At 43.0% G+C, this 13,251-nt stretch overlaps 1 pseudogene; it reads right to left on the bottom strand.

The window, feature by feature from the left end:
• Positions 1 to 11,760: 11,760 nt before the first annotated feature.
• On the bottom strand, positions 11,761 to 11,850 carry LOC124986055 (uncharacterized; annotated as a pseudogene).
• Positions 11,851 to 13,251: the final 1,401 nt, after the last annotated feature.

Here is a 13,251-nt window from a genome sequence, read left to right as displayed (position 1 = left end):
GCAAGTCAGGATACAAATAAGACTCACAGGTCTAACAAAGATCTGTTGAGTACCTACTATGTGTAAAGAAGGAATTGTGGTGGGCCCTGCCCACACTCAGAAATGATGTCCCTCTTTTCTCTTTCACCCAACTTAATCCAAAGAATGCTGGTTCTAAAATCCCCTCCTCCAAGGGTACCAAAAGTCTCATGATGAATGCCTGTGCAAGGAAACTGAAAATAAGAAGAAAATGAGATTAGAACAATGAAGCATACAAAGCAAGCAAATATTACTTGAAAGTAAGCAAGTAAAGAGGAGAAATGAAAGAGGGTTGACCAAGAGCCATTACCCATTTTCTTTGTATCTCAAATTGTTTGCCTGATTCAAAATAAGACCAAACTATTAAGCTAAGCATAAAGCAAGTATCAGAAGTTCCCAGTTACTCAGGAGGCTGAAGTGGGAAGATCACATGAGACCAGGAGTTGGAGACCAAACTGGGAAACAAAGGTGAGACCCATATCAAAACAAAAACAAAAACAAAAAGCAGTGGAGTCTGATATTGTGCACCTGTAATCCCAGTGACTCAGGAGGCTGAAGCAGGAGGATTGAACATTTGAACATTTGAAGCCAGACTCAGTAATGTAACCCAGTGGAGGGCCCTGGGTTTAATCCCCCGTTCAAAAAAACAACAAACAAACAAAATCTATGGCCAAAGAGGAAGTTCATGATACTAACATATTCATAGAGTTTCTAAAGATCACAGAATCAAGAGCATTACAACAAGGGACTGGGATTGTGGCTCAGTAGAAGAGCACTTGCCTGGCATGTGTGAGGCACTGGATTCAATTCTCAGCGCCACATATAAATAAATAAGTAAGTAAGTAAGTAAATAAATCAATAAATAAAAGTCCAACGACAACTAAAATATATATATATTTTTTAAAAAAGCATGACAATAGACTAGCTGGACGATCCTTAGTTGTTCAATTTATGAGGAAGCTTGGTGCATTATCAACAATTGGTCTATATGCAAGTGGTCAAAAGTCATGACAAAATGAGGAGGAAAAACAAATGGGGCAATGTAAGGTTTTGTTCATAAAAACAAATTTATTCGTTTTAAACCACTCTTTTTATTCTGAAATTATGCCTTCCTGTTTTCTCCTATTAAAATATCCTTTCAAAAAAAAAAAGGTAATGAATCTTTTGTGAAAAAGTCGGGGTAGGCTGGGTATGAGCCTTGTAATCCCAGTCACTCAGGAGGCTGAGCAGGAGGACTACAAATTCAAGGCCAGCCTCAGGAATTAGGCAAGGCCCTAAGCTACTTATAGTGATATTCTGTCAACAAAAAAATATAAAGCTAGGAAGTAGCTTTATGATAAAGTGTCCCTTGGGTTTACTCCCCAGTATCAAAAAGTAAAATAAGTAATAAATAAAAGGGATCGGTGATGTAGCTCAGTAGTGGAGCACAGGCTGGGGGTGGAGGAATTAATGCCCAGCACTGAAAACAACCAACCAACCAAAAAGGTAGGGGAAGGTTTATTTTTTAATGTTATTACTACCAAAAAGAAAACGTGGACAGTCCTTTATTATCCTCAAATTTTGTTTTACCTTTGGTTTCATGGATTTGACCCAGGACATCCTGAGACCCATGGTTAATTTAGTGACTGCAGAGAGTTCCTAGAAAGCTTTATATGTGCTGGTTTGGTGGTACATGCCTGTAATCCCAGCAACTCAGGTGGCTGAGACAGGAGAATTTCAAGTTCAAAGCCAGCCTCAGCAACTTAGAAAAAACCTTGTATCAAAATAAAAATTTTTAAAAAGGACTGGTGATGTGGCTGGTTAAGCACCCCTGGGTTTATTCCCATATAGGAAAAGAAAGAAAGAAACAAAGAAACAAAGAAAGAAAGGAAGGAAGGAAGGAAGGAAGGAAGGAAGGAAGGAAGGAAGGAAAGCTTTACATGTGAATCTGCAGTTACTGGCTTTGTGCATTTCAGCAGACCCCTTAATTAAGTCCATATTCTTCATCTCAAATTAGGTTGTTTTGAGGTTTCAGTGGGCTCCTACAGGGAAAAAACCCATTTGTAATATCAGAGGTTGAGAGATAGGGAAGATGGGAGGCAGGGTAGGAAAATGAACTTTGGAAGTAGGCAAACATGGGTTAAGTTTTCAGTTCAGAAAATCACTAGTGGGCGGGAGTTGTGGCTTAGTGCTTGCCTAGCAGGTGCAAGGCCCTGGGTTCAATCCTCAGGAAAGGAGGAAAAGATGATCAATCATAAAATAAATACCATCTTTTAAAGACCAGAAAAAGTATCTTAAGTCATAATTGAGTCAATTCCCTGATGCCTCTGATTTCTCAAACATATCTTTCCCAATTGATCTGCCACAATGTGAGAAATTCCACATGCCTATATTTTGGCAGAGGTAGGATCACAAATTGGAGACAATTTAGCAAGACCTCTCTCAAAGTAAAAAATGAAGAGCTGGGGATATGGCTCAGTGACAAAGCTTCCCTGGGTTCAATCCCAGCACCAAAAAGAAAACTAAAGAACCAAAGGCATTCCAATTTCAATCTTCACAAAGTCAACAATATCTTTCTAAGAATACTTTTTTATTATGAAAAACAATCCATTCCAGAGGAAGGGGGGACGGTATAGAGGGAAAAGAGGGGTGGGAGGGCTGGAGGGGAAGGAAAAAACAACAGAATGAATGAATCAAACACCTTTACCCCATGTAAATGTATGATTACACAAATTGTATGCCTTTACTTCATATACAAACAGAAACAAGTATCCCATTTGTTTACAATAAAAGTAAATTAAAAAAAAAAAAGGGGGGGGGGGGCTGGGGAGATAACACAGCTGGTAGAGTGCTTGCCCCCCAAGCACAAGGCCCTGAGTTTGATCCCCAGTACCGCAAAAAAAAAAAAAAAAAAAAGAAAGAAAAAACAATCCATTCCAATGTCTAGAAACTTTTTTTTGGGGGGGAGGGGTGTGCCAGGTATTGAACTCAAGAGCATTTAACAACAAAGCCACATCCCCAGCCCTATTAATGGTATATTTTATTTTGAGACAGGGTTTCTCTCAATTGCTGAGGGCCTCACTGAGTTGCTGAGGCTGGCTTTGAACTTGTGATCCCTTGTCTCAGCCTCCCAAGCTGCTGGGTTTATAGTGTGCCACCATGTGTGGACAATTTTTAGAAGCTTTAAGTATCACTGGAAGTTTGATTCATCTCCTGTATTAAGAATGCAATGCTAGGACTGGGGATATAGCTCAGTTGGTAGAGTGCTTGCCTTTCATGCACAAGGCCCTGGGTTCAATCCCCAGCACCGCACCAAAAACAAACAAACAAACAAAAAAACAATGCTAAAAAATCATTAGAAGGGCTGGGGAGATGGCTCAGTCGGTAGAGTGCTTGCCTTGCAAGCACAAGGCCCTGGGTTTGATCCCTAGCACCGAAAAAAAAAAAAGTCATCAGAAGCTTATAATCTAGCTATTGTACTCTGTCATGAAAATTCAAATTTACAGATATAATCTGGATATGTCAGAGGGTGTCACGGGATCTGTTGTTTTTTCTTTTCTTTTTTTTTTTTTTAAATTGATGGACCTTTATTTTATTTATTTATATGCAGTGCTGAGAATAGAACCCATTGCCTCACACATGCTAAGCAAGCACTCTACCACTGAGCTACAGGCCCAGCCCCTGGGATCTGTTTTTGAAAGAGTTTATAAATTGATCTGTCTCTGCTAAATTGTTTTATATTTAAGTGTTTTGGAAATTCAGACTTGTAATTAAGAGAATTTTTACCAATCAAACCTTAACTCTTTTTTTGGAGGGGGGGGGAGGATACCGGGGATTGAACTCAGGGACACTCAACCACTGAGCCACATTTCCAGCCCTATTTTGTATTTTATTTAGCAACAAGGTCTCTCGGAGTTGCTTAGTACTTCACTTTTGCTGAAGCTGGCTTTGAACTTGAGATCCTTCTGCCTCAGGCTCCCAAGCCTCTGGGATTACAGGTGTGTGCCATCACAACTGGCTCAAAACTTATGTCTTTAAAAAAAAAAAAAAAAAAATCTGCCAAGGAAATAAAAAGGTATGAGCAGAGTGGATTGGAAGATGTGTACTCTTTAATGGTAACTGCCTTTTTATGAGACTGTGAAAGAGGCCAATGACCCTAGAAAAACACAACCTAAAAGAGAAAACCACTGGGTAGCACCCAAGCAAAAAATCAATATCAAAAGCAAAATGAGAGCTCCCACAAGAACCTAATTTTATCACCACTATTGAAATGTAACCTTCTTTTGTGATAAACTAAGGTGTCTAAAGGACTGAACTCTTAGGGTAGCCCAGCGAACGAACCTTTCTTGAAATTTGTTGAGGGGGAAAAAAGACAATATTCTCAAATCTATAAATATGTTGACAATTAGCAGAGCCACCCAGGGCACACCTGTAATCCCAGCAGCTGGGGAGGCTGAGGCAGGAGTATCTTAAGTTCAAAGCCAACTCAGCAAAAGCGAGGTGCTAAGCAACTCAGTGAGACCCTGTCTCTAAATAAAATACAAAATAGGGTTGGGGATGTGGCTCAGTGGTTGAGTGCCCCTGAGTTTAATACCAGGTACCCCCCCAAAAGAATAATGATCACAATTAAACATGGAATTATCCCCAAAGATCTCCTGAAGTTAATTTTCATTTTCAATTTACAAACTTTATTAAATGTATCACTTTTGTCTACAGCTGAACCACCTGAATGGGTCTGATCTCATCTGATACATTAAATGTATCACTTTTAGTAATTTATTTATTATACAGTGTTTAACCCATACAAAGAGGTACATTAGGCTGGGAGTTTAGCTCAATGGTAGAGCACTTGCCGAGTATGCTGAAGGCCCTGAGTTAAATACTCAAGAACAAAAAAGAAAAAAAAGGAGAAAGAAAATAAAGGTATATTTCCAGACCCCACCACTCTGATGAACTAAAACATTTCTAATAGTCAAATCTATCTTGTTTACTCTTTTTCATAATTCCACTTTCATTATTTATTTATTTAAGACTGACTTCCTAAAGCCTATCAGTTGTTTGGTATCAGGGAGTGAACTCAGGGGCACTAAACCACTGAACTACATCCCAGCCCTTTTTATTTTTTAATTTGAAACAAGACCTTGCTAAGTTGCTGAGGCTGGTTTTGAGCTTTCCATTCTCCTGCCTCAGCCTCCAGAGCCACTAGCAGGGCTTCATTTTTTATTTCTGATGAAAACTGGCGTTTCAATATTCCTCAAAAGCAGTTTTATTCTAACCTAGTAGATTTTCCAAGAGTCTCAGTGCTACGGGGATAGCTTCGTGAAAACACGACCTGAGCACAAAAGATGAGTGGTGACCCTGTTAATAAGTATACTTATTAGGCTTAGGATGGGGAATCATATGCAATTAATTGACACCATTCTGAGTTCCTATTGTCCTGGAGGGGAAAAACAAAACCAAACCTATTCCTGCCAGGTGCTGTGGCTCACACCTGTAATCCCAACAGCTAGAGAAACTGAGGTTGGGGAATAGCAAGTTCAAAGCCAGCCTTAGCAGCTTAGTCAGGGCCTGAGCCATTTTGTGAGAACCTGTCTCAAAATAAAAAATAAGGATCCTAATTAGAGTAAGTTATCCTCCATACATGTGTAATATGTCAAAATACTCTCATGTACATCTTTTTTAAAAATTAAAAATGTAAAGAATAAATAAATAAAAATAAAAAGAGGCCAGGTGCGGTGGCACTTGCCTGTAATTCCAGTGACCTGGGAGGAGGAGGAGGAAGGAGAATTAAGAGTTCTCAGCCAGTCTCAGAAATTCAGCAAGACCCTAAGTGACTCAGAGACACCCTGTCTCTAAATAGAATATTAAAAAGGGCTGGGGATGTGGCTCAGTGGTCGATCCACCTGAATTCAATCTCTGGTTTAAAAAAATTAAAAATTAAAAACAAAAACAAATTAAGTGGCCAATTTTTAATTGGAGACATAAAAAGACAATATTAGCCAAAAGTAGAGTAGAGGAGCTTCAGCAGTCCAATGGGTTAACTGGAGGTTCTTATAAGACAGAATGGAGAAGTAGCAACAGGAGGTCCTGGGGATCATTGATGACCATGGCTTGCATAAGAGTCTGCTATACAAATTTTGTACTGGGGATTGAACCCAGACCCTGGGGTGTTTTTACCACTAAGCTACTGTTCCCAGTCCCTTAATTTTTGATTAATTAACTTATTTTTGGAGGGGCACTCAGCAGCACTAAATCACTGTGCCACATCCCCAGTCCTTTTTTGTATTTTATTTAGAGACAGGGTCTCACTGAGTTGATTAGGGTCTCACTAAGTTGCTGAGGCAGCTTTGAACTCTCCATTCCCTGCCTCCGTCTCCGGAGTCGCTGGGATTACCGACCTGCACCACTGTACCCATCCATTTTATTTTTTATTTTGAGACAGTCTCGCTAAGTTGCTGAGACTGGCCTCAAATTTGTGTTCCTCCTGCCTCGGCCTCCTGAGTCACTGTGTTTAAATGCCTGTGCAACCGTGCCCAGCAGGTCTGTGAAACCATGCTAGTTATTCACGTATAATAAAACCTACCTAACCAAAATGTCAAATAGGATTAGAATTTTTGCCTCATTATTTGAACTTACTAAGTTATGAAAGTCTTTCTGTAGCCATTCCATAGCTACATTCTTTTTTTAATCAAAAATAATTCACGGGCCAGGGATATAGCTCAGTTGGTAGTGCTTGCCTTGCAAGCACAAGGCCCTAGGTTCAATCCCCAGCACCGCAAAAAAAGAAAAAAAACTTTTTTCACAACAAATTTGTTATTTAAATATCAAAAAGGTCTTTTCCCAAGAACCTTTTCTTACAATTATTAAAATAATCACCTTACCCATAAAATTAAAGACTGACTTCCTAAACCCTATCAGTTGTCTAAAAATTACAATATTGACAGCACAATGACAGAAAATTCTCTCCCACCTACATCCCTCCCCTCCCCTTTCTGGATCTCCCAAAGTCCCCTGGGCAGGAAGTGGCCGAACTGATGTAACCACCCAGCCCACATGTCAATTTAAAATTACACTGCAATCCTTCCCACTACCAGCAGTAGCCAAAAAAGTGGTATTTGCATACATACAGCCAGTTGCAAAAAAAAAAAAAGACTGTCGACTTCAGTCCTTCAATTCAGCTCAATAGAACTTAAAGTCTCTTGCACTTGACAGAGAAAAACAAGACTTCAACCTTTTCTTTTTAAAAGCACCACCTGGTTCAGTTTCCTCCAGAAACTAAGTTCTACATAGAAAGGAAGAGGCCAGCGACAGCTCGCTGTTCCTAGATAGTTTTCTACCACAGGAAGTGTGAGAGAGCTCCGCACATGGACAGGCTGTTCAGGGAAACTCACTAGCATGCCAGCAGATTTAGTCAAAGGCTCCTTCCATATGTAAAACACCCCAGCTGCCCTGCAGAGAGGGAGGGGGAGGGCCCAAGAAAAGGAAAGGGAAAGGTTAAAATGGAGGTAGATGGCCCTTCCAAAGACAAGAAAGACAGAAAACATATTAAGAGGAAGAGTTAGGAGTGTCAGAAGGAAGAAAATGTCTAAAAAGGAAAGTCAAATGACTGAGTACTGAGGAAGGGTAAGAAATGTATGATAATAAAACTAGAATAAATAACATAAATAACTGGATCAAAAGCCCTAAGACTGAAGGTAGAAAGGCAAAAGAGGGGAAAGAAATTAAGTGTGCAGGGAAGGAAAGAGACAGATGTACTGAAGAAGGTCGGGGGAGGGGAGAGGAGGGACAGACTAGATAATGAAGACTGGAGAAGGAAGAGAGAAACAAAGGGCAGGGAGAGTGGAAATCCAAACTCTGACCCATCCCTTCTGGAAGACCAGCACTCAGAGAAATGGGTTACTCTTTAAAACGTTAAGTGGTAGCCCCAGAGTTGTAAGTTTGGGCTAATCTTTGCAAAGAAAAAGGGACACTGTATCCCATTTTCCACATCATCTTGACTTCTTAGTTAAATTTAAAACCACAGTTTTGATAGAGAGGTTGACAATCTAATTAAAATCCCTTAATTGGGGAAAGCAGGGACTTGGGTTTTACCCTGGGCAACCAATACCTATAAAAATCAGGAAACTCACCAAAAAAAAAAAGAAAAAGAAGGAAAGAAAGAAGGAAAGGAAGAAAGAAAGAAAAAAAAAAGAAAGAAAGAAAGAAAGAAAGAAAGAAAGAAAGAAAGAAAGAAAGAAAGAAAGAAAGAAAGAAAGAACCAAAAATTATGTAATCTCAGGCTTTGGTTCTTGGAAATAATAATCCCCAAGCATCGCCCCGTTTGAGTACCCAAGTCCCATCTACGGGTACCGTAGATGATCTAAATGTCGTTATAAATTTCTAATTTGCTCCAAATAACCCTTGTTCTATCTGGTCAAGGAGGCTCTTTCTTACTGTTTTAGTATCCCGAGGCCTAATGAAACCAATGCCTTTATTTTACTTTATATTGGGGGTCTTGGGGGAGAAGGACCTGAGGTTGCTGCTCTCTAGCGCCTCCATTCAACCCATCCCGGGTGGAGCACGCAGCTCACCGCTGACCCAATCGTTTCCTTGCTCGAAGGTCTTGAAGCACGTTCCAAACATTTCTTCCTTAACCGATCATTACTATCAGATAGTATAGAGTGGAACCTGGGAGGAGGGCAAGAGGCACTTAAGTGACCTATGCACGCTGGTTGGTTAATTTGGGAGGATGAGTGGGAAGAGGCGTAAGGAAGAATCCTACTTCGAAAGTTATCTGTTCTCTTTGCGACACAAGATTTTTACTGGGTCAGAAATGCCCAACATGTGTTCCCCGTTCACACGGAAAGGTTTCTGGCGCGGGCCAGTTATCTGGCGCGGGCCAGTTATTTTCTGGTCACTTCTTGTAGAGATATATGGATTGTGATTCTAGCGGATGAAATCGAGCAGGGAGATGGGAGGCAGGGAAGAAGTGAGAGGGGCGGACAGATGAAGAAAAAGGTTGTTTCAAAATAAAATTTCCCTGACTTGGCACGGGAATTGGCGGCGGCCCCAGCAGCCCCCGGCCCTGGGGCGGGGACCGGCCGCTCACGTGCTGCACGGCCTGTCCCAGGCACCCGGCTCTGCGCACCTCCCACCCTCGGGGCCCGCTCCGGGATCCCGCCTGAGTGGGGCTGATGGGGTAGCATTGCCAGTGCGATTGGCGACCGGGCGGAGATGTTGAGAGTTTCTCGAAAGTCACTTTGACAGTATACATCCTCTTTCCCCTCTGCCCTTCTTCCCCGGTGCATACAGGTCCAGGTCACCCCCTAACGAGACTCCCCATTGCCTCCATTCCAAAAGTTCGCCCCTGAAGTCCCCTCCCTGAAACGCTCGGGAAGGCGAACGGCTAAACCTTTTCCTTACCAATCTCCCTTACAGAAGTAGGGTGGAGAGAAATATCGTTAATGGGACGCCAGAGCACTGGACAGCACAGGCTCTCCACTCTCAACTTGCGCTAACTCTTGCCTCTCCTCCCGCTCAGGAGGCGCCCCGACCTCTGACTGGCCTAAGAAGCTAGCTCTGCAATCACCGGCTCGTTCAGGGATTCCCGGAGGCCACGCTTGCCCTCCCCGTTGCCCGATTTCCAGTAGACCCCAGGGTCGGGGCTGTAGATGGCCCCGCTGCCCCCACCCGGCGGCGCGGCCGGGCCTCCGGGGCGGGCTGCAATGTTCTCCGCCGGGGGCATTGTTTACCACCCTCAACAAAAGCGCCCCGAGCGGCCCAGAGTGGGGGGTCGCGGCGGGGAGGGGGCCCACCCCAGCGGCTGCCGGGGAGAGGCGGATGCCAAGCCCCGATCACGTCCTGCCCAAATCGAACGCAGCCCCCAGCACCCTTCGGAGGCCTCGGAGTCCGAGTCCCCGCTCCCCGCACTCCTGCCCTCTGCCCTGGCCCCAGCTCACCACTGCGGGCTTAGGATACCAAGGCAGCGCGCGTCGCGGGTCTCCAAGTCTGCACCAACCCTCGGGCAAACTTACCAGTTTGCTCTGGTACCCACAACTTTGGAATCTGCGGCCACTGTGGGTGCGAGGGGTGCGGGCGGGCCCCTGGTGGACGCTTACCTTCCAGCACGGTCAGGGCCCGAGCCCCCGGGGTGGGTAACTGCTTCCCAAAGGTCCACAGTGGAGAGGCAGGTAAAGTTGCATGACTGGGGCGGGGCAGGGGGTGTCCCGGGGGGGCAGACCCGGGAGCAGAGGGGCCAGCGGCTGCGCGCGCAAAGCCGCGCCGGAGCGGACTGCGCGGCCACTCCCCGCCAGGTCAGCCCCCCGGAGCAGCAGTGTCTCCCCAGGACAGACCTCAGGGAGTGAAGCTGGGGCTCTGCCTTCGCTGGACCCTGCACCGCTGAGCAAGAGGCAAAACGCGAGCTGGATTTCCCCAAATCGGAGCCGGACTCCCCTCTCGACCCCTCCTCCTCCCCTTTGCCTTCTTTCTCTCCCTATATACTAGACGTTTTTTTGTTTGTTTGTTTTTAAGGTCAGAGGCGAGTGTTGGAGAGGTAGTAGAGAGATGTTAAAGTTTTCCTGTCATTATCTCTATTCTGAGGGGCTCTCCGGCTGAGATAAGAAAAGTTTTGAAGAGTCTGAAGTGAATATTTATAGGGGGTGCCAGGTCAGAGATGACAACATTGAGCAATATCTGGGTCGGGAGCAATGGAAAACCGTCCTCAACACCAAAGAGAAACCAGATGAGTGTTGTATTCCTTGACTCAGTGCTTAATGTCTGCAAAGGTCACCATAATATTTTTATTAGTTATTTGGCCGTGGACCTTGGCAATGGCCTTATTCACTTTGTAGATGAAGAAATGAAGGGATGAGAGGAGTTAAGTTTTTACTGTTAGAAGGGATAACCAGTACTATTACAGTACTACTTCAAAATGAAGACTGACTAGAGCATCTGAATTTCTCCCTAATGTATGATGACTGTAGCTTCTTCAGCAGTCATTACACAAGCAAAGGAATCCAAGACTTTAACGGTGACACTGTCACTGAGGTAAGGAAAATGCTGTTCATGAACTAACATTCCTTCCAGTCAAATTTCAACTGAAGGAAAAGATTAAGTCTTTCCTTGCTCTTCACACCATTCCACCTCCATTCTGCACTAAATTGTGTTCTTTTTAATATGTGTCATAAGAGTAACTAGATTGCTCTTTTAAGATTCCTAAATTTGCCCTGTGTAGTGCATTTCTATAATCTCAGCCACTCAGGAGGTTGAAGCAGGAGGATTACAAGTTTGAGAAATGTCCCAGCAAAAGAGATCCCATCTCAAAATAAAAAATAAAAAGGTCTGGGAATATAGTTCAGTGGTAAAGCTCTCCTGAGTTCAAACTCCAATATTACCTAAACTTTCAGCCTTCCACATGCAAATTTATTCTTGAGCTAGGATCTAGGCATACAAAGATGACTATAATTTGCCTCCTCAGAAGGAACACATCTCCCAGGATGGCAAGAAGAACAAACTGATGGCTGTCCTACAGTGGTGTCTATGCTACAATCAGATAAAATCTTTCTTGGAAAAAGTTTAAAATGTGGCATTTGGGCTCAGTGGTAGGGCACTTGCCTATCATTCACAAGGCCCTAGGTTCAATGTCCAACAAGGGGGCGGGGGGATAGCATTTAAAATAAAGGTTATAGCCAAAATAGACTTTTCTGAGTCAGTGCTAATGTTTTTGGTTCTTTTTCCATGGGTTCTTTCTTTTGAGATGGGATTTTGTTTTGTTTTGTTTTTTTGTATTAGACAGATAATGTGCCTAAGTCCTAACAAGGTTTAGAGGGAGGCATATCTCACACAACAGCGTGAAACCAAAAAAGATCTTAAGATGGGGTCTTGTTGTTGCCCAGGCTGGACTGGAATCCTTAGGTTCAATGGATCCTACTGCTTCAGCCTCCTTACTAGTTGGGATTTCAGGCAAAAGTCTGTTAACGCATTCAGATGGGTCCTGGGACCTAGATGAACAGAAAGGAATTGGGAGATTTTAATTCAAAACTTGATTTTCATAAAAACAGAAGGAAAAATATTGTCATGAAAGACCAATGCCTTGACTTTTGTCAATTAACTAAGTTGATTTTTCTTCTTCATTTTGAAACAAGGTCTCTCTAAATTGTTTTGGCTGATCATCCTGCCTCAGCCTTTCAAGTGTTTGGGATTACAGGTGTGTGCCACCCATCATCCTCAGCTCTAATTGATTATTTTACTGGGCATGGTGACACACACATGCAATTCTAGCAATAACACAGATGGAGGCAAGAGGAGTGCAAATTGCATGCCGTGGCCTCAGCATCCTAGCAACGTAGGGAGATCCCGTTTCAAAATAAAGAATAAGCCTGGGCTTAGTAGCACAAGCCAGACACTTCCTGAGGAAGGAGCATTGCAAGTTCAGGGCCAGCCTCAGCAATTTAGTGAGACCTCCAGCAATTTAGCAAGAACTTGTCTCAAAATTTAAAAAATGAAAAGGGTTGGGGATGTAGCTCAGTGGTAAATGGCCTCTGGGTTCAATCCTTCCTCCATATCGATACATACATAAATAAATACATAAATTGATTACATTAAGAGTATTGAAATGGGAAAAAATCACACAATGACATAGAAAAATGTCCCCATAAACATTCATTCACTTCCACAAATGTTCCTTGAGTCCCTAGTAAGGGCCTGATACAGTGCCAAAATCTGAGAAAATGGATAAAGAGCAAAATGAAACTTTGCTTTTGTGAAGCTTGCATTCTGTCATAGGGTTAGGGCGAGGGACAGGAAATTAGACAAATAAGCAAAATATATAATGTCTGAGATGATGATAAGTGTGAGGGAGAATAAAAAGCAGGGACAGGGCTGGGGAGATAGCTCAGCTGGTAGAGTGCTTGCCTTGAAAGCACAAGGCCCTGAGTTCGATCACCAGTACCACAAAAAAAAAAAAAAAAAAAAAAAGCAGGGACAAAGGGGTTGTGGTGGAGCATGTCTGTAATCCCAGCTATTCAGGAGGCTGAGGCAGGATTGCAAGTCTGAGGCTAGCCTGGATAATTTAGGGAGAACTTGTCTCAAAAAAAAAAAAAAAAAAAAAAAAACACACAGATGTTTGGGAATGTAGCTCAGTGGTAGGGTGCACTTGGGTTCCATCCCCAGTACTGCAAAATAAATAAATAAAGAAAGAAAGAACAAGGAAGGGGACATGGAGTGGGAAAGTGCACATTTTAAAATTTTGCAGTATTGGTAGTTTGAACCCAGGGT

Source organism: Sciurus carolinensis, chromosome 5 (assembly GCF_902686445.1).
Source record: "Sciurus carolinensis chromosome 5, mSciCar1.2, whole genome shotgun sequence".
Taxonomy (NCBI): domain Eukaryota; kingdom Metazoa; phylum Chordata; class Mammalia; order Rodentia; family Sciuridae; genus Sciurus; species Sciurus carolinensis.
This window is presented reverse-complemented; position numbering and strand designations above follow the sequence as displayed.